Raw genomic sequence first — 21,883 nt, 5'->3', positions numbered from 1 at the left:
CACACACACACCCCATGTGCATTTGCGTGCATGCACACACACAGGCTGGGAGCCTCAATGGCACCCCTCTGGAGGCTTCACCTGGGGCAAAAAACCTGGCTCCCCCCCCCCCCAGGTACGGCTCTGTCTTCAGCACTTTTCAAATGGATTTCCCCCCAGCCCTTTTTGCCATTGTCATCTCATTATTGCTGCTCAGGAGGAATTTTAAAAACATTCATGTTCATCCAGCATTTGGTAGTTGAAATAGACTGTTCCTGGAAACCTTGAAATGGTTGGTTGTGAGCAGTGCTTTTTTATTTTTTAGGGGGAAAATACATCCGTACTCACCATGAAGTTGTTACAGTAAGTGCCACATTCTTAACATTGGGGGGGGGGAGGTGCCAGTACTGCATACCCTTGATGACCCCCAGAAAAAAGCACTGGTTTGTGAGGATCTTGGGATTGTGTTTAATTTTCTTTTTAAGAAAGTCTTAATGTTTTAATTTATATTGTTTTATGGCTTTGTTGCTTGACATTTTATTAATAATATTAGGCATAGGAGTTGTAACAACAGTGGCTCCTTAGTGGTTGCTCCCCATTTGTGAAATGCCCTCCCTGGTGAGGTGCTTCTGTCTCCCTCATTATTGACTTTCAACAGAAAGACATTCCTGTTTACTCAGGGATTTGATGGGTTATAGGCAAAACTGGCCATGGCAACCTTGAATTTACCAACTGTGAGGGTATGTGATTGCTTTTTGATGTTTTTCAATGTTCTAAACATTTTAAATATGTTCATTTTATTTTACTTTGCATTGTTTTAACGTTTCCACATCTCCCGCCCTGGGCTCCTTTGTCGGTAAAAGGCGGCATACAAAAGTAATAAATAAAAGCAAGTTCTGGCTCTGCAGCCTTGATCTCCTCCCCCCTGGGGTACTTGTGGGCTCCCTCACCCCACGGCGGCGCACGCCTGGGCACGATCTCTGGCAACTTCCACCCGAACGCCCAGAGATGGCAGCCTTTGCCTTGAGACAGCTGCTCTCCTGAAGTCTGGGCTCTGGCTGCCAGCAGCCTGCTCTACCAGGGCGTCCCCACCATCACCACTGCCTCTTGCCACGCAGGCAGGGTCCCTCTCCCGGGTTGTTTACCACAGCGAGCCGGCTGGTGCCTCAGGAGTTAAGTGGCAAAGCAGGCAGGAGCTGATTCAGGTGGGTGGCACATTGCAGTGACAAGACTCCAGCTAGAGGGAAGGAGGGAGGGAGGGAGTCTAGAGGGAGAGGAGGCGGAGGAGGAGGAGGGAGGTGTACACGGTGGTGGCGGCGGCGGCGGCGGAGAGGAAAGGAGAGAGAGATCGCAAATACTGTAAGATGTAAGAGGGGGAAAGGAAAGAGGATCTTTCTCCCCGCCGCTTCCCCAACAACTAGCTGGAAAGGAGAGAGCGAGAGCGCGCGCAGGGAACGAGGAAGGAGGGAGCCTCGGAGGCAGAGCCCTCTCCTGCCATCCTCTCCGTCCGGGTGGGGGAGTCTGGGCAAGCTCCCGAGCTTCGTCTGGGCCCCGGAACTGCACCGCCCCCCACTTGCGGCCGCCAGCCTCCTTGTGTCTGCCAACTCCAGGGATCCGTCTGAGCCAGATGTGCGTGCCTCGATGGCAGGGAGCAGCAGCTAGGAGGAGAGGAGAGAGGAGAATCCAAGGGTAAGTTGAGCTCCTTGTCCTTTACCCGTGGCGGGGGCATTGGAGGGGGATGGCAGGTGGGGGGGTGCCGACGGGGAGGGAGGTTTGATTTGACGGACACCCTCTCTGGGTGGGTTTCGCCCGCGCGCGCTCTCCTGTTCTGGGAGAGGCAGAAGCGAGGAAGGGGGTTCGCGCGGGGATGAAGCCGCTGCCGTGTCGCTCTCGTGTCTCGGATGGTCTGGTTTTGGGAGCGGGGAGCAGATAAGAAAGTCAAAGCTGGAGGGAGACGGACTAGGTGGGAAAGAGGAAGGCGCTAACCGACTGCGAACTTTCGATCCGGATTTCGCGGCCGGTAGCGGCGTAGATCCGGAGTCGATCCTCTGGAATCCGAGGCAGCTGTACAGAGCGGGCGTTCTGATCCAGGTGTGTCCGAGTCTCTCTTTCTCTCACACACATGCACATACACACACAATTATCCAAGGAGATGGTGAGGAGGCCAAACTAGGGTCTTGGCGAATGCTATCAGACAGCGCAGAAACCCCTCGTCCGACTGGGGAGAGGTTGACTTGGGTGTTCAATCCGGAGTGGCTCCCATGGAGGGGGTGGTCCCCGTGTGGGGTAGGGGGAGGAGGTTGACACCGGTCGTCTACATGTAGTCACAGGATTCAGCCTCCACTCCCCTGGCGGAGAAGCTGAGGCTCGCTTGGCCCCGCGCATTTCACCCCGACGAACCTTAGGATCTTAAGAGGTTGCCTGGGATCTGGCCGTCCAGCCTAGCAGTCTCCATCCTGCGATGCTGCCATAAACGAAAAGGGCTCTGATTACAAACATCATACTGTACCCAGGAAGAGCTGATCGAGAGAGTGAAGTGTGCGTGTGCGTGTATGTGTTTGTGAGAGAGAGATGGGTGGTGGTGGAACAGGAACTTGGTGCATTAGGAAGCCACATTGGCTTCTGCAGACAAGCCAAAGAACCACCTTCACTCACCATTGCCAACAGCCCCCTAAAGCCTCCTGCAATAACCCGGCGATGGGCTGTCTGTCGTCATCCCAGAGAGAGAGCCAGGCTAGCCTGCGAGGAAGCGAGCGAGGAAGGCTGTGGGGGTCAGCTCTGCCGAAGAGTTGCTGGCGGAACAAGTGCAGGCGTTGGAGGGGGCTGTGCTTGCTGTCTGCTCCTTCCTTCCCTTCCTTGCATGTGCCTAAGGAGAAATACAGCCCTGCCGAACCGTTTCCCTGTTGTGGTTATGGCATATTTTACCCACACGTGAAGAGATTCTGTTCAGCCCCGCTCCCCTTTCCCCCTGCAATCCTGCTTCTGATCTGCAACCCATCTTGGGAAAGCAGTGCATCCCTGTGGCGAGGCAAAGGGAGTTTTTCCAACGGGAGCTTTCGTCACATGAAATAGATCTGTAAATAATTTGTATTTCTTTCACTTCTGTGTTAGATCATCATGGCTGTGAAGCAAACCTTCCCTAGTAATGGAGTAGAAGCTCTCTCTGAGGGGAAGGCGGGGGACATTGGAAAAGGAAGGATATTTTTTACAGTGAGCATCAGGAAGTCTGTGTGTGCATAGCTCCCCTCATAGCAATCAGATCACTTGCCCCCTTTCTTCCTTCCTTCCTTCCTTCCTTCCTTCCTTCCTTCCTTCCTTTCTTTCCAGATGCATGGACCTGTATCTTTCATTCTCTCATCCTTTGCCTAAGGCTGTGTGCACACTATACTTTTAAAGTGCATTCAGCGCACATCCCCTCAAAGACTCCTGGGCTCTGTAGTTTGCTAAGGGTTGCTGGGGATCACAACTCTTCAAGGGGTAATTATTTGAGGGGAGAATGTGTTCTAAAGGTGTACGCACAGCTAACTCTACAAAATCTCAGTGCCAAAAGGCTTGTGTTGCAGGGCTACCGAAGGGTCCTCCCCCTTGCCTCCAATGCAAGGCTCCTGGCACAATGGTGCTCTTCTGTCGAAAGGGAGTGTGTTTCTCCTCAGCAGTAGCCGATCCTTTACAAGCTGTTGCTGAAAAAGTGAAGGAATTTGACCTGTGTTAGCTTTCCTTATTAGTACCTCTAATGTGTGTGCACGCTGTGGAGGGGGATTTGCACACAGAAAGGACGCCTAAATGACTTGCCCTTCATTTTGTGTTTCCTGTGTAACACTGGCAGGTGGAACTTACATAGCTCCACTAGGGTGAGATGTATGACCACACATCTCACCTGGGGGGGGGGGGGAGAAGTGCATAAAGCAGGAGCGCAAGTCAGTCACACTTCCTTTCCTCCCCCGCTTCTGTTAAATGCCCAAAGTTGCTCTTGGGTCTTGATCTGTATGGTCAGCTGGGTGCTCTGAATGCTCAGCCCTCTCCTCACTAGGCTCTCAGAGTCTCGGGATGTGCTCTTGGAAGGAAACCATAATCAGATGGCTTGGCGGCCACTGCTTATTGCCAGCCAGAGGGAGATTCAGCTCCAAAAGGTTGCCCTCCATTCTTCTAGGACTAGGAGGTACCTGCGGCTTGCCATCAGAATATCTGGATATCTTGAAAAAGAAGGGTCTTGGTCCCAGGAGGTGGGCAAGTAGATATCTTAGGGACTCAAAGTAAGGCAGATGAGCCTGGAGGGCAACTACTAGCAGGAAAGTGAGGAAACAGACCTGGAGGTATGCTGAATTTTCTGTGATGATCCTATTTCCCTTATTTAAGCAACAGTCGAGCTGCTGTTTGCCCTTGAGATCAAGGGACTTCTGTGCTCCGCTGAGCATCCGGCAGGAAGGCAGGCACGTAGAAGCGCTTTGCTAAGTAAGCAGGGCTAATGCTGCAGTTTGTCCTTCCTTCATCAAGTGGAACAAATTCCATTCTAATTCCATTCCTCCCTGTAGGAGGAAACTCCAGAGTGACTTCCCTCCCTGAATATGAATACTGGGAACCCAGTGCAGAGAACACACCTAGCTGTGGCCTCAGGAGTTTCCACTGGCAAAATGGCCCAGTGATTGGAAAACAGCCTTTTCCCATAGAGCTCCTGCCAGGAGTTCTCTCTGCACATCTCCCCTGTTTGTGGGTCAAGAGGTCTTCTCACCACCAAACGAACCTCTTGCTTCCATTCTCCAGCCCCATGATAATATACTGCAGTGTTCCTTGACCTGGTGTCGCTGTTCACCTTGGGGAAAACCACCCTCTTTTAGCTGACCTAGTTCCGCGCTACTCCATAGCCTTACATCTTAAATAGTGACACTTACACTAGTTCAGCATCAGTGTTAAAAGCAAGTGAAAAACTGTCGTTGCTTTGCATTGATACAAAATGACTCCACATGAAGTTTCTGTGCTGACAAAATTTATGGAGCAGGAGAAGCCAGGTAGCAGCAGGGCAGCTGAGTTTCTCAGATCTCTCTACCTTTATATGTGTTGCCTACATATATTATGCATGCTACACCCGTCCAAATTCTGGTAAATGTTGGCATACATGTGCGATTGTTAATAGAGAGAGAGAATGGGAAATGTTAAGTTTCTCCAAATTTTGGCAAGAACATATATGCTGGATTTAAAGCAACCTGGGAAGAAAATTGAAAGATTTCATTACATTTTGGTAGTGCAACGTTCCAAGAGAATATTAGAGACAACATGAACCACTGTTGTTGCCATTGTGCGAGTTATTGAGTTTCACTGTATTTAGCTTCAAGCAAAAACAAAACTGAATTGTTGTGTTGTTGGGCCCAAGGACTCAAGGAAGCAATGAAGCTGTCATGACATCTTCTGTTGGACCAGTTTTGAAATTCTGAAAGACTGACTAGCTCTGGGCAATGTAATTTACTAAAACTGTTCCACCAGCTTCTAATATCTAGTATTTGTATAACACACCTCTGAGTGTCCAAGCACCTCACATACATTTCCTCCAGCAATTTTTGCAACAACCCTAAGTGGCAGATCAGAATTGTTACCATGAGTTCAATGAAACATGAGAATGGCATCTATGTGTGTACATTTTGGCAGCGAATGTGGCACCGACTTACCAGAACCTAGATGCTGGGGGGATATCCTAGTGGGTTCTAGAACTTTCTTCTATGCCTACACATACTCAAAGGCCTCGCTGCAATGTACACATCAACAATGTCATTATCACATGGCCTTTATTACATGCTAGGGGGATTAGTGCATGAGGCCACTGCAGCCTGGGTTATGAATCTGCATATATTTTTTGAAATCAGTGCAGTCCAACCTAGCAGGTTTTGCACATATGATAGAAAGGCTGTGAGGCTGTTCTAGAATTCAAGAAATTTTGGAATCCAGCCTGGAAGTTTGTTGCAAAACAGATTTTAAAATCTGCCTCCTCCAAAACCAAGTACTGTACCAAGTATACTATTCATCTCCACGTGCTAGTCTACAGACCTCCAAATACCCAGAGCAAAGGTTCATTCTTAGCTTCATGAATTTCTTCACATATGTTTTAGGTTACTTGGTTGGATTTGTTGTTTGTTTGTTTTGGTGTTACCATGTTGGATTTTGTGAATGAGAAAGGTGATGGATTTTATTGGTTGGAGTTTCTTTTCGTGGGAGCAGTCATAGAGTACAAGCTTAAGGCTAATGCCTAAGTATTCACTCCTGTCCAAAGTAGAGTTATATGCTGCTTGAAAGATTCTCGTCAGCTGAGGCTGGCTCAATAAAAGGTGACACCTTTCCATCCTACATAATCTTACATAGAACTTCCGCCTGAGCCTGGTGAAAAGGTTTTCCGCTGAATTCATTCATGTGATAAAAGGCTTTTTTGAAGAAAAAAGAAAGAAAAAGAAAAGAAATAAATATCTTCTCTCTTTGTTCTTCTTATCTCATCCTATAGCAGCACAGTTATATTACAGAAACAAGAGGAGTGCTGAGTCCATTCAGGGATGTGAGCTGTGATACATCATAATGTCTTATGAACTGGAGTAACTCAGATCCTGATGTGAGAAAAGGGGATTGTTGATGCAAGTATTATTCACGTCTGTAGCTGCATTTGCATAAGAGCTGCACACATTTAGATGTGATTAATGCATTGCAGAAGGTTGGAGTAGATTTAACTTTGGGGTCCTTTCCAACTCTACAGTTCTGTGATTCTATGACATATTATAACTGTGTATACTGATAGTGTATACCTGCTCAGCCCACTGGCCTAGCCCCCAATATTTTTCACCATAACCATCAAGAGACATAATGTTCATACACAAAAAGTGGAGTTCCCTACCTCACATACAGAATTTATGCGAACAAAGTTTGTTACACACACACAAGCTATGCTGAATGTGCAGCTCTTATGCATTCTTCTTCCTGTATGCTCAGTGTACATAATTGTAATGTGTGCACAGGACTTTTAGTCAGGGCTGGCCCTACCATTAGTCAGAGTGGCATGATGACTTCAGGTGGCAGGTGCTGAGGGATAGGAAATGGGAGCAAGGTATTGGTGGACAAGACAGTTTATGCCACATGGCATTTCCTGAACCTTCTAAGCTGCTCTGTTGCCCTCATGAACATTGGAGGAGTTTGTCCTGTTGCCAGTGTTGAAGGACGGTTCACCCACTAGCACCAGCATTTTTTGCACATGGTGCCATTTTGTCTCTTGCCTTGGGTAGCAAAATGTCTTGGGTGGCCCAGTTTTGGCTTTAGTGTGATTTATGTTATGTAATGAAATCTTTGTTTCTCTTAATCAAAACAAGACCATAGATGGTGATAAGGGTAACAGGTATCTAACCCCTGCCTTTTACAGCTATGCCTATGATATCAGAAAATATGCCAATTAGTTTCCTTAGGATCACCTTAACTAAACTGTTTCTTCCTGGGAAGTGTCTTCTCAAAATATTTTTTTCCCATAAGTGTTTTTTCTTCTGCTATGGTCTGTTCTCAGATGTATCAATACAACAAGGTCTGTCTTATGTTCTACTCTTATTTCTGTTCTCACATCAAAGGCTTCCTGGGATAAACTGTTCCTTCCTGCTCTTTGATGTGTTTATTTCCAAAGACTGTTTCATGCAGAGCAACTGGTTGTGTTATGACATTTATTTTTATACACATCTGCATGTCTGTGCCAACCACCTTGAATGGTTAGACAAGATTCTTCATAAAAGATAGATCTGAAGACACCAGAGAGGCATCTTCAGCGAGTTTGGTATTAAATGAATGAAGAGCTATATGGAGTTTTCAATTATTGCTTCCAGATTGATTGTCATTCTGTTAACATTATAATGCCAGACTACAATTTATTACAACCGGACTTTGCTTTCCAGTGGCTCAAATATCTTCTCTGCTAGAAAATTATTCTCAAAGTATTGTACCTATGCAAGCACATGTCCTATTACAACAGCTTATGGCACACGTTAGGTCACAGCCACACTTTAACAGTCATGGAGATTCCCAAGGACTGTTGTTTGTTAGGGCTGCTGGGAATTGTAGCTCTGCGAGGTCAACATTTTTCACAAACTCCAGCTCCCAGGATTCTTTGGGGAAAGTTATTCTCCTGTACTGGTGTGATCCTATAAGAAATTACCCACTCTTGGTTCCTCTTCAACCCATTTTGGCATAAGCAATTGAAACAAGGGGTAGAGTCTCTCAGAAACAAGGGGTAGAGTCTCTCAGAAGCAGAGCCAAGAGAGTTTGGCCAGCCATGAATTAGTATCCAGTAACCCAAGCTCAGAACTCTCCTATTTATTAACCACCCCTGGTTGATTTTTCAAGCTTTCAATAATCTGAGGCCATGAATAAATAACCTGCTGCAGGGTAGCCACAAGTTTTTCAAAATGTGTTTTCTGTGCTGTCAGTAAATCTAGAAATCACTAACCTCCTTCTTAATCCAGATTGCCATTCAGGTTGATGAAAGTAAAAAGTGAACTAATTGCTACACAAAGGCTCCAGATCTATAATGTCCCATCAAGTCAAAAGCTTCAAATGTGGTTTGGAAAGTCAGCTGCAACCTGAACTGTTTTCATATGCCATGGGATCATATTATCCATCACACACAACCAGAGATACATGTCAGTTCAAGGTGACAAAATAAATGTAGTTGACTGATGAGGCAGACATGGTCCAATAATAGATGGAGAAATAATCTGGGAGTCCTCTGAAGGCTCATCCAGACTTCTGCTTGTCCTGTTTTCTTCTCCCAGGGAAAACCCAATCTTCACCACTGAATCAGAGCAAACATCAATTGGGTTTGATGTTTAAAGAGCAGGTTTTCCCAGGGAAAGTGGTGGGAAAAATAGACAAGTGCTTGGACCTGTGTTTTCTGGGCATGGCAGGGGTGAAACTAGGCTTTATTTCACCTGGGTCAAAGACCCAGTTTGGCACACCTCCCATGCACATTTGCACGTGCGCACGCACAGGGGGGGAGGGAGAGGGAGAGGTTGGGAGCCTCAATAGCACCCCTCTGGAGGCTTCACCCAGGGCAAAAAAACAAAACCCCTGGCTAAACAACACCACCCCCGCCCCTAGTAGCTATGGCTCTGGGCACGGGACAAGCAGAATTGTGAATGAGCCCTGAATTGCAAAGTACCTCCAACTTCGGCAGCAGCAGAATCTTGCTGTGATATCCTGTGATATCCAGAGGCTTTCTTCTGTTCTCGTGAGATAAAAGGTCTGCTGCAGGTCCGGCACCTGAATTATCTGCATAGGAAGTAGAAGAGGAATTATGAGAACAAGGGGATATGGCTGGGAGTCATGAAATGAGCATAGGAAAGGGGATAAAGTTCAGTAAGTATTCTGGAAGAGCAGCTTGACAGTCAGATCTGTTAGCCCTATAATAACCTCCTTCTGCTTCCTGCATTTAAAACTAGGTTGGACACAACTGATTCTTAGCTGGAGGGTGTAGACCTCAGCCAGGATAACTTGGTTGCTTGCTGAAACATTGAATTTAGAGGAATCGCCATCAAATTACATTATGCAGTCCTGTCCAAACTTGGGATTTTGTCTAAGGCATTTTGCAGGGCAGTCCTAGATTGATGTGTATAGGATTTCACCATCATTTTTTTTTATAAAGTGTGGTGTTTTCTGTTTCTTTTTTTTAAAAAAACAAAACAGTATTTTTATTTTTGAGAACATAATTTGGATGCTTCATACAATATGATGTTGGAGAATTTCAGTTCTAAAAACATTGTGGTAGTGATTGTAGAGAAAACCTGAAAGTATTCTGGAGGAATGAATATGGGAGTTCCAACCCTGCCCCCTCCAATCAAATGTGACTTTCTGATAGAATTTTTTCCCTGTAGGAATTACTGATCACCTGTAGCTGTCACCAGGAATGGCAGTGATTTTATGAGGTAATCCTAGAATCTTCAAAACTAATGAGAAACTTGGCACAATCTGGAGAATTAGAATGTTTTCCACATTTATTTATCTTAGTGGGTTTGGGCCCAGTCTCGTACGTTGTAAAATGCCACCATTTGTAACTAATTGTCACCAGACGCATTTGATTTGGCTGTATAATTGATTCTACCAGTGGTAATGCTACTATAGAAAGATACAGAAGTTCATTATACAATCATTACTGATTCTATATATTATTCAGTTTTCCGGGCAATAAGAGTTGTTCTGCAACCAACCTCATAGAAGCAGAAGGTATTTCATAACTAAAAACTTGCTATCATTTGTGGAGCTCAGGGAACAGTTGGCATAGCAGGTAGCAACTGATGCTATTTTGTCTGCGCAGATACAATGATTTTTGTAATCACATATAAGTTGTTGGAACAAACATCCAGCCACATTAACAGGCATCCGTTTTTGATAAGTCTCTCATTGAATTGTTAACTTGGGAAATAATATTGCAAGAGAAATTGTGAAGGCCAACAATTTGAGGTCAAAAAGAGCTGGAAGGGTGGAAAAGTTCCTGAACAACATGGCTACTGGCCAAGAATTTAACTGGATTTTACTTTACACAAGAGGCATACCTGTCTACTGGAAGTTTGAAATGACTGAGAGATGATGGATTGCTCCATAATTTCCTTGGGGCACAAAGCTGGCAAAAGTCAGTTACTGCTTTGGTAAACACTTAGATTGTTTGAGCAGATATCCTCCTATCTGAAAGGATGTTATCCTACATCTCCACCTCTCTGCTTCTTGGTCTGTCTAGCTAGTGATGCTATACTTTTCTAGTCTTACCACTGAAAGCTAATCAAGGGTCGACAATATGCCTATCAGGAAGAAAATTTAAACAACACAAAATTTGCCCCAATATCCAGTTGTTTATGGTAAAGGTAGCTCACTTCTATTAACAGCAAATTGAAAAAAATCTACAGTCTCTTAAATGCTACAACTGTGTTGTGAAAAATCTGGAAATTGCAGAAAGAATTAAATTGAGAAACATCTTTAAGAGATTGGCAACTAACACTTATGTATTTTTCACTCTATAAGATGCACTTTTTCCCTGCTAAAAATAAAGGGGAAATTGTGTGTGCGTCTTATGGAGCGAATTCAGGCTGCGCAGCTAAGCCCAAAGCCAGAACAGGGAGACGGAGCGCTGCACAGCACTCCGTCTCAAACTTCTAGCTTGGGGATGGCTGCGCAAAGCCTCCACAGGGCAGCGGGGTGAAGGCACCCTGCTGCCCTGCGGAGGCTTCAAAGGCTGTCCCTGAAGCCAGAAAAGCAAGAGGCTATCCCAGACGCCAGATCCCTCTTGCTGTTCTGGCTTCTGGGGTTCAGAATTTTTTTCTTCTTATTTCCTCCCCCCCAAACTAGGTGCATCCTATAGAGCGAAAAATACGTTATTTTGGATAAAAAGGTTGTTATTTGTCCATAGCATTGGCGTAGCGTGGGGGGTGCAGGGGGGGCGGGCCGCACCGGGCGCAACATCTGGGGTTAGGGCAAATCCATGGGTTAGGGGGCGCAAATCCACGGGTTTGGGGGCGCAAATTACTTGCCTTGCCCCGGGTGCTGACAACCCACGCTACGCCACTGGTCCATAGCTAAAATTCTGACAATGAGTTCCTTTGTATAGTTTTCTTTATTGCAAAATATGATTAGCATTTCTGTATTTTTTATATATATTTTTAATACACACAGTCTTGTGCCAAGTCTGTGATGTTTTAAAGTACCCTGAATTAGTCCCTTCACATCAGAAGCAAGCCTCTGGTCTTCATTATCAAAGACCATAGACTAGGGATGGACAAATCTGCCAATTTCTCAATTTTTTTCATTTCAGTTCTTCACATTGCTATGTCATTTTTGTGGAATTCCCACAAAAATAAGGCCCTCGTGAAAATTCATTAGCATTTTAGTGTGAATTTCTTGTAAAATATACAAATTTGGCATTATTTCACATTATTTCAATACACATTATTTCAAAGTATATTTCCCTAATATAGTGTATTTTGTATGTCATGTGTATGAGTTTTAGGCACATTTTCTCTAGTATATGTGCTTTGCAACATTTGAAGGAGTGCAGATTTCAAAGGATGATTATATTTCAGTCTGCATATTGTTTCAGAAAGTGTGCATTAGTAAATTCATCTTTAATTACAATTAGTAAATTCATCTTTAATTTCTTCCCTAATCCCATCATACATCCTGGACTGGCTTTTGAGCTATATGAATGGATGCTTAAAAACAACTGATACTTCTGTGATGCTCAGGAAATCCTGTCGTTGCACTTTACTGTGTGTCTGTATACCAGATCCTCAGCTGGTGTAAATCCGTTTGTCTCCAGCCAATCTTCTTGGTATTGCTGGTTTAGATCACATGAGGATTTGGCCTGTAGATACCTGGGGCCTTCCTACTGGGGCTTACTAATTAATTCCCTACATGTAGGCGCTTGCTGCAGCCAATTGCTTTTGCAATCTAGTCCTTGCGCCTGGGAGCACAATGGAGATCTGTGTCTCGCTTGGACTCTCTTTGCAATGAGGTGTGAGCCACTGGCGTGCTGATTGATGATATCTTCTTCTGACTCTTTCTATGAGCAAGATGTGCCAGCCACTTTCTCTTATTCTGTTGTGTGGCCTCCTGCAAATGAAATTATTGTTTCCTGGGAAATATATTCCCTTTCTCTTTTTTTCTGGAAATTACCAGTCCCCCACCACCTGAAAAGAAAAACACCCAAAAGATTTCTTCTTCTATCACAACACCAAGTTTTTGCATCAAAAACCTGGAGACAAAAACAAAATTGCACCATGCTTTTTGAAATCAAGGCTGGTGCTACAATTTAAGGAAGTGACTCAAACCACCCAGTCCTACTCCTGTGTAAACCTCATTTTGTCATACAGGAGCAGTATCTGGTGAGATGGGGTGTGCTATCTTTCTGGGTGATATTCTTTTAAATGAGTTCTGTTGCAGCTCTGGGATAGCTCAGTCAGTAGAGCATGAGACTCTTAATCTCAGGGTCCTGGGTTTGAGCCTCACCTTGGGCAAAAGAATCCTGTATTGCAGGTTGTTGGACTAGATGACCTGAATGGCACCTCCCAATTATGATTCTATGATCTATGAACTATTAGGGAGACAAATGTCTGTTTATTTCCTTAGGCACTGGAGTTCACTGTGTCATGAATCATTAAGAACACAAAAGAGGCCAGCTAGATCAGATAAAAAATCTGATTCAGTCCAATATCTTATTCTCACAATGGCTAACCAGAAGCCTATTGAAAGCCCACAAGCAGGGTATGAGTACAACAGCATTCTCCCCACTTGTGATACCCAGCAACTGGTATGTACATGAATCATCTCATTACATTTATTCCTTACCTTTATTCCATCACAGAACTCAGGGCAGTATACATGGTATCCCTACATGGTCTTCCATGCAAGCAATGGCCAGACTCAGACCTCATAAGTTTCAGGGAGGTGGCTGCACCATGTGTCTTCAATCTACTATCAGGAAAGGAGTGTGTGCTCTAGCAGTTGTTCTGTGCATCCTTCTCTGTCTCTCTTCCCTGTTGTAAGTAAAAATGGGATCAGGCTGTCTATAGCAGGCCAGAAGACAAGAGCAGATAAAATAATCATTGGGGCCAAGAGGCAAGTGACATGGTCCTTACATAATACAGTATCTCACTGCCCCAAAATTGCTGTGGTCTGAAAAAGAGACATTAGGTGACAATGGTGTTCCCCAGGACCCAGTACAGCAACTGGTGGACAGAATCATAGGCAGTATCTGCTGCTGGGGAGGGAAAGGAGTTGTCTGGTAATTGGATGCTTTGGTGTGTTCTAGAGTCCTTCCACTCTGAACTAAGGTCATTTCGCCCTAGCAGATTGCTTCATCAATATTTCAATGCAAGATTTGTATGCTTCCTTTCTGCCAAATGGCATTTAAGGAGGCTCAGCAAAACACCAAATTTCCTATGACTGGATCAGCCATACCCTTTAGTGAACCATCAGTCAAAGCAGTTTGGACCTGAAGTGGGGATGGACAAACCAGCCTCTTTCCATTCCATGTCAGGTTCCCAGGCACTCAGTCTTAGGTCAGTTCCTGCTGGTTTGGCATATTTTTAAAAGAAAAATATATGGCAGTTATCATTTAAACTGTTTGCTTTTTCAACACATGGTAGATATGCTTTGTAGGCATTCTTTCCCCCAAATATGCATTTTGGTATGCTTTCCAATGTATTTCCCTCTAAAATACACATTTCTCCCATAAAATACACATTACTGTATGCATTTTTTTTCAACCAAAGCTGCATTTAGAGGAGTGCATAATCTAGTTAATAGCTGTGTTCCAATCCACACATAAGTCTGGGACCAATAAATTAGTTCAGTTCACTTCAAAATGTGGACCAAATGAATTTCTCCTCCATTCCAGCAAATGGCTAGCTTGAAGTCAATTGTTGTGCACACAGCTCCTATAATGCAATCCAGCCCTACCCTGCTGTTCAGGTAGCAGTCAGTCACACAGCAACATTTAACCTATGTCATTTAATTCCCTGTTATTTTTATATTTACATGACTTGAAAGCCTTATCAGCGTAACTCAATCACTGCTTGAAAGAGCAACCATACGTTCTACAAGAAACTCTGCTGTGACCTTCAATAGTTGCACCAGTCCTGCTGGCGACATCCCCACCTCACTTGCCCACCTCCCCTTTCCTGTGCTGAAGGCCAATTGGAACTTAGCTTGTGCCTCCCAAGCCTCTTGTATTTCCTCCCCATAAGCCATGGGAAATGAGAAGTAGGTGAAGGAGAGCTGTTTAAGAGCCTGAAGCAGTTCCAGGGCATCAATCAGTTTATAGGCAGTGAAATATACGTGCAGGTCTGGAGGTTGTTGATGGGGTAGAGTATTTTGCGATAAATATATTTATTGCAGGTTGTGTAAAAGGCTGTTCCAATGAGTGGTTTTTAGTAAGGCAATAAATGGTCAAGAAAATTGCTCCGATTGCATCTCAGCACATCTCAGGCACTGAAGCTAAATGGGGGTCTGTTCAAGCCCCTTTGCTTTGTCAGAGGGGAAAGGCAGTGGGCGAGAGGGAGCAAAGTCCTGTGACTTCTCTTCATGCAAGGTGGAATACTTGCTATTTGGGGGGAGTAGAGTGGTGGAATCCTTTGGCTTGAGATACGCTGCTTGTGCATATATGATGAGATTGTTCCTTCCGTTAAGAAGCAGGATTGCACTGAACGGGTCATGATAGCTGGGAGAGGCAGAAGGAAACTCCTCAAGGTCATGCACAAAATACAATGAGCAAGTCTCACACTGGGTGACCCAGGCAGAAGGGAGGATCTGCAAAGGAAAAGAAGGAGCATGTTGTGTGCAGGAAGTGGATTAGGGGGAGGGTTTCGACCATGAATGCCAAGAAGACAAGCTTGTCCATGGACACCTCAACTACATTTGTACATGCACTCATATTATATATGGCGTGTTCTAGTCACAGAAGTTGACCTTTCTGAATAAGGTGGGGAAGTAACATGTTGGTAGGTGTTGCATTTCCGGTGAGATGCACTGCTGATGCTGAAGTAGTTCAGAATAAAAAATGGTGATGATGAAAAGGGCTATTTCCCCATGTCCTGGTTGCAGGCTTCTTGTAGGCATCTGATTGGCTGCAGTTGGAAGCGGGATGCTTGGTTAGATGGGCCTGTGGTTTGATCCAGCAGGGCTCTTCATACATTCTTATAAGAGCACAGAACAGAACTGTACAGATCCTTCCTTCTGACAAAAGCTAGAATAACTTTTTTTGTTGTTCCTTCCATTTCATTCCATTTGGTTTTACAGTCTTGATTCACATGCAACCATTTATATGCAAAGCTGGAGATATTGCTTCAATGTAATAAAATGTTTTCCGGCACATGTATTCCCTCTTGAGTGAAGAATATACATCTCCATTTTGCCATGCATATACATGCTCAGAAGCTGCAGCCAGTCTTAGCTTATGGCTGAATGAGCGGAAATTCATTACAGTTAAATATTTTTTAAAGAGATCTTCTAAATAGCAAAATGAATACAATTTGGCTCTGGAGTTCTGTTTTGAGTTTTATGCTCGTAAAACCTCTCATTTAGTTTTAGTAGAAGGAATCTGTGAATTTAAAGAAATGCTCTTTCCCCGAAAGATTTTAAAATTTACTATCATGCCTATCCAGAGGGCAATCCTCGCTCACTACTGGACCATCTTTCCTACCAACGATGTGCTGACTTCTAGACAGGGATAATGGTACCAGAAGCATGAGAGACCCCATATAATTTACTTGTGATGAATTATTCAGGAGTTCTACTTGGTATTAATGCCAGCTTTCCCCTCCAGCACCTTCTGAGTCTAAAATGCTTGGAATATCAACTGACCCCATAGAGACTCTAGTGATTCCTATTAGAATTAATAACCTTTTTCTGCTCCATTATAAAGTCATATTTAGTAGAGAATATCACTGGGTATAATTTTCCCCTCCAAGATTACACTTTATCAAGGACGCCTAGTTATATCAGGCTGGCTTTGTTCTTCCCCTTTCATTTTCATCAAATCTGAGTTGAATCAGTCCTAAAAGTTCAAAGACAAGACAAGAAATTGTTCTATTCTCCAGAGGATCGCCTGTGCTTCTGTGAAATTCAGTGGTACTTGCTTGATTTTAATACTCTTAATTGCTGATAAATTATTTTTTAAAGCCAGAGAACTATTCCTGATTTGCCATCTAATATCCCCAGGTCTTCCATTGTTTTTCTCTAAAAACCAGGAAATAGTCATATACTTTTGAAAAGCCTAGATTTTCATCTTTTATTCCACATCCCTTTGTGCTGACCAACATACAGGAGAAATACATTCCCAGGAGGTGGTTCATTGTGCCCATTTGTTCCTACTACTTATGAATAAGTAAAATTGAATGCATAATGCAGCTTTGTAACTAAAAATAGGTGTGTTTAAAATTATTTGTTAAAGCTAAATACTCATTGGCCAACCACTGCCAACTGCTTCATGAAGTAGGATCTAATTAAATCACTTCAAAGAGATAGGATCCTTCACATCTAAGAGAAGATGGCATTGACTCTTTATGTTAAGTCTATATTATCCAATTGTCTATTTCCATCTCTAATACTTACGGAGAAAGATAAATGAAAGCTCAACATAAAAAGGAAGGAGCTTTCTTTCAAACTTCAACTGACCATTTCCCCCTGATGTGTCAACCAGGGTAAGTTGGAAAATCATGTCCTGTAACTACTTGGCTTTTTTAACCACGATCTCCCTAGGCAGAAGCTTCTGTAACTGTTGTGGAGAGAGAGTGGGGAAAGGGTTAGTAGCAGGAGTGAAGGCACCTGGGACAGATGCTCTACTGTGCCACTACTGACTTAGCAAATTAGAGCATAAAAGGCAATTGCTCTCATAAATGTTCCAGTATTCTTGAGAATTCTAGGGAGACTATCCAGATTTGTAGGCTGGAGAATTACTTTATTAGCAAACATCCCATTTTGAATATTGAACTAATGGAAATCAAATTATTAAATTAACAAATATTGAATGACCAATTCTGAGAAGCGCTGAAGGTACATTTTAAAACTGGGCCTGAATCTACTGTGGAAAAAGTATAATGTTCAAATGGACTTTTTTTACTCTCCTTTTCTGCTTCAGAAGGTAAATCTGAAGACTTTCTGTCCATGACCTCTTCTCAAAAAGTTTCAGTAGTAAGGAGGCATATGTTCTGTGTGTGTTAGTAGGGGATGCCTGCTGAGAATTCACATAAAATGTGGGGGTTGACATAATAATGACTGCAATAGTATAACTGTGTGTACTGTGACCATTGTCATTTTCTAACCCCAACAGCTGCAATCCAAAACACATTTATTAATTACATTTGGAAATTCCATTAAAATTATTGGGGACATAAAAGGTAAAGGTAAAGGGACCCCTGACCATTAGGTCCAGTCGTGATGGACTCTGGGGTTGCGGCACTCATCTTGCATTATTGGCCGAGGGAGCTGGCATACAGCTTCCGGGTCATGTTGCCAGCATGACTAAGCCACTTCTGGCGAACCAGAGCAGTGCACGGAAACGCCGTTTACTTTCCCGCCGGAGCGGTACCTATTTATCTACTTGCACTTTGACGTGCTTTCGAACTGCTAGGTTGGCAGGAGCAGGGACAGAGCAACGGGAGCTCACCCTGTTGCGGGGATTCGACAAAACAAATACATTTCAAAGTTGCTGCAAACACTGTATTCATAATGAACATTTGCTTGCCTAGCAGCCTTGCTTAAGCAAACCTTTGTGTTAAATCAGGGCTGGCCAAGTTGCTTCATTACATGAGGCAAAGGGCAAGATGGCGCTCCCAATTTCACATACAGAAGCTGAAGAGACCAGCAGCCAAATCTAAGTTCAGCACTGGCAAGAGGACAGCGCCCTTCACTGCTCCTGATGTCAGGAGGCTAGATATGGGAAGGCAGGGCAGATTGTAGGGCACAAACAACCCATTCCTCCAAGACCTTACAACTGCTCCCTGTCCTCTACCATCTACCACCTGAAGCAGCCCTCTCACTCTGCCTAATGCTGGGGCTGGCCCAGTGCTACTTTTATGCATGGTCACCTAAATTCATCTTCATACACACAGCGATAATGAACATCTGCCATCTCCCCAGTCTGGTGGCAGATTGCCACTAAGAGAAAAAATGGCTAGGGAGAAGTGATTTGGGAAAGTAGCAATGTGAGTAGGAGAAGGGTTCAGCTCCCCCATCATTTGCCCATGCTGTGACCTAAACATCCTCCTACCATAAGAACATAAAAGGACCTGCTGGATCAGACCAATGGCCCATCTAGTCCAGCATCCTGTTTTCACAGTGGCCATTCAGATCCCTGGGAGAAGCCTGCAAGCTAGCAACAGCATTCCACCCACGTGTGATTCTCAAAAACTGCTATTCAGAGGTATAATGCCTTTTGGCAGTGCAGGCAAAATCTTCATCCTTAATAGCAGAAGTGGGAAACCTTTTTTTTTTTCTTCAGTCAGAGGGCCACATTCCCTCTATGTTCTTTTCAATGGTGGGTGGGGGCCAGGGACAAAAAGTGGGTGGAGCTATGATGTCACCCTGTTGTTCAATAGGTTGCATTCAAGCCATGCAACCACCAGAAGTTTCTGTACACACACATGCACACACACCTCCATCTAGATGAGCGAAAGGCATCATTGCAGTTTAATGACACATTCTAGCCAGGTGCAAGGACTTGAGGAGGGCAAAGGGCGGGGCAACATGGGAGCTTAGCCTGGGAAAGTCCTGAAGGCCAGACAGAGAGGTCTGAGAGCCTCACCCTTCATTTTATCAAGATTCTTACACACGGATCCAAGGAGACATTTGTGAACATTATAATCTCTGCAGCAGCAAGCCAGGCAGTGAAGCTGACATTTAGCTAGTTTCCTTGGTAGAGAAATAGCTGCTGTGTCCCTGGCCCCTTCCAAGGAATTGCAAGCCAGTTCCTGAGTCAGCTTCTCAGTGATGCTGCCAGTTTTAATGGACTCTCCCTCTGACACCATCCTAAGCCTGAGCTGCTCCCAATGCCTGTTGTTGAAAACTGTGTCTAGATTACCCGAGAGTGTCATATTCCAGAGCTGAGATCTTCTGCTGCACCTTCTTTTTCATTAAGCTCCTATTTAAATGAGACAAAATGGATTTCTGTGATGCTATCTAGGCATCTTTTTGGCATTTCATTTTTTTCGTTGCCTCCTGGTTTATTTGTAGCGAGTGCACACACACACACACACACACACACATCCTCCGCAGATAAATCCCCCATCACCAGCTTGATTGCATTTGTCCTTTTCTGTTTGGCAAGTGCTGAATTTCCTCCTGTGCCATTTCCCCTTTTAAATGGAAGTTAAATTAACAGGACCTGTTTATGTTTAAAGGCGATAACTTATCATACCCCAAGTCTCCCTCTTTCTCCCTCTCTGATTATGCACCGGCACCAGCAAAACACTACCTCTGCCATGTGAAAAATGGTGCCCATTACTTTGCTGCTGATACAAAGCAGCAGGAGGGCTGAGGACTGTGCTTCCAGGGAGGTCTATGGAAATCAATTATGCTTAAAAAAGAAGAAGTTGAAAATGGAGCAGTAGATTTGGAAAGCAACTGAAAGAGGAACGAATGGCACTGAATAATGATAATAGATTTCCCCCCCTCCCCATTTCTGGTAAAAGCTTCTCTCTTCCCTCACCTCCTAGTACTTCAATATCTTGTTGCATGCTGCTCCTAGTGTGGCATAATTTTACCACCGGTCCCAACCACAAATTGAATACATTTGCAATGGGGAAGGGCCATGGTTCAGTCACAGAGCATCTGCTTTGCATGCAGGAGGTCCCAGGTTCGATCCCTGGCACCTCTGGGTTGGCCCTGGCAAGAACCCTGTCTGAAATTCTGGGGAGCTGCTGCCAGTCAGCGCAGACAATACTGAGCTAGATGGGCCAATGGTCCAGTATAAGGCAGTTTCCTGTGATCTTCTTTGCAGGTGAGTCCTGGGCTCTCAGACTGTAGGATGGATCCCCTAGAAGGACATGAGATGCTTACAAGTGAGAGGGCGTGATTCTGGGAGTCGGTGGTCGCTTTAGCTATTGGGACAGTTGTACATGGTGATTCCTCCCTCTTGGAAGCTTGCTCTCTCTTCCTTACTTAAAGTTGAGCTTGGCAGAGCAGAACCTCTGTACGCAGCAGGTATGGAGGGAGAAGCTCAGTTCCTATGCTTCTGGCAGTGCTGGCCCTACTATTAGGCAGATTAATGCAGTTGCCCCAGGTGGCAATTTATTGCAGGGGAGGCTCCACTTAGGGGCAAATTGAGACAGAACCCTGCCAAGATTCTGAACCCCAAAAACTTCCCAAGCCATGGTCTAGTCCAGGGGTAAGCAGTTTTTTTAGCAGGGGGCCAGTCCACTGTCTCTCAGACCTTGTGAGGGGCCGGACTATATTTTGAAAAAAATAATGAACAAATTCCTATGCCCCACAAATAACCCAGAGATGCATTTTAAATAAAAGGACACATTCTACTCATGTAAAAACACCAGGCAGGCCCCACAAATAACACAGAGATACGTTTTAAATAAAAGGACACATTCTACTCATGTACTCATGCGATTGGGCCAGATCCAGCCCCCGGGTCTTAGTTTGCCTACTCATGGTCTAGTCTTTGCCTAACACCCACAATAATATCAGTGCATTTCCAGTGACTGAGAGGCTTCTGTCCATCTGCTTAGCTAGTCATAAAAATCACTAGCAGTGGATTCCTACTCTGCTTCCAAAGAGAGGAAACGGTTAAACAAAAACCCCAAGCGTAGAATGATTGAGGAGGCGGGGTGTGTGTGAGAAAGAGATTTCTGTCTTGTTCTCCCTGCTTTTCTGGATCTTAGAAGCAATGTTCAGGCAGGAGGGGTCTTGTGTGATCTCAACTGGAACGGAGTTCCATAAAATTGGGCCCACCATACTAAATGCATGGCTCCTGGTGGATACAAGCTGTGCATCTGAACCATGAAGAACCACTAACAGTGACTTTCTAAAAGACCCCAGTAATTGGGCAGAAATATAAGAGATCAAGAGATCATTCTGGTGATTTCACCAATGATCTCTGTGACTGAGACAGGGCCTTCTATGAGGCAGCACCCAAATTATGGAACATGAAGCCTGGCTCCTCTTACAGGTAATGTGAAACACTTTGTTTATTCTGCTAGAGTTCTGTTTTGCTGGGCAGATAGCTGTCTTTATCAGGAGGGTTGGCTTTGATCTGTCATACCACTTTCATTGCAATGTATTTTATCTGATATAGAAAAAATATATATTATTTTAATTTTCTATGTTGTAAGCTGCCCTGAGTAATGCATCAGCATTAGAAAAACGGGATCATCAACAGCTGCGAATGAATGAATGGATTTAGAAC

At 44.3% G+C, this 21,883-nt stretch overlaps 1 protein-coding gene and 1 long non-coding RNA gene across 3 annotated transcripts in view; one reads left to right on the top strand and one right to left on the bottom strand.

Moving 5' to 3' along the window:
• Window positions 1-883: 883 nt before the first annotated feature.
• LRRN2 (leucine rich repeat neuronal 2) overlaps window positions 884-21,883 on the top strand; it is a 146,990-nt gene continuing 125,990 nt past the window's right edge. Inside the window, exon 1 of one of the 2 annotated variants that reach the window (XM_083618199.1) lies at window positions 884-1,668. The gene's annotated coding sequence lies outside the window, so the exon portion shown is untranslated. Of the gene's footprint in view, window positions 1,669-1,758; window positions 2,071-21,883 lie in introns of those variants that run through there. The other variant, XM_083618198.1, reaches the window with a different exon arrangement.
• On the bottom strand, window positions 1,966-5,689 carry LOC310764400. The gene is made up of 4 exons (XR_014549146.1): window positions 5,640-5,689; window positions 3,549-3,659; window positions 2,635-2,845; window positions 1,966-2,435 (listed from the first exon to the last, which is right to left on the bottom strand). It is a non-coding gene; the product is annotated as an uncharacterized lncRNA (long non-coding RNA).

This window comes from Podarcis filfolensis, assembly GCF_964270895.1.
Source record: "Podarcis filfolensis genome assembly, chromosome: 6".
NCBI classification, from domain to species: domain Eukaryota; kingdom Metazoa; phylum Chordata; class Lepidosauria; order Squamata; family Lacertidae; genus Podarcis; species Podarcis filfolensis.
Note: the sequence above shows the minus strand (reverse complement) of the source record. Positions and strands in the feature narration are given on the sequence as shown.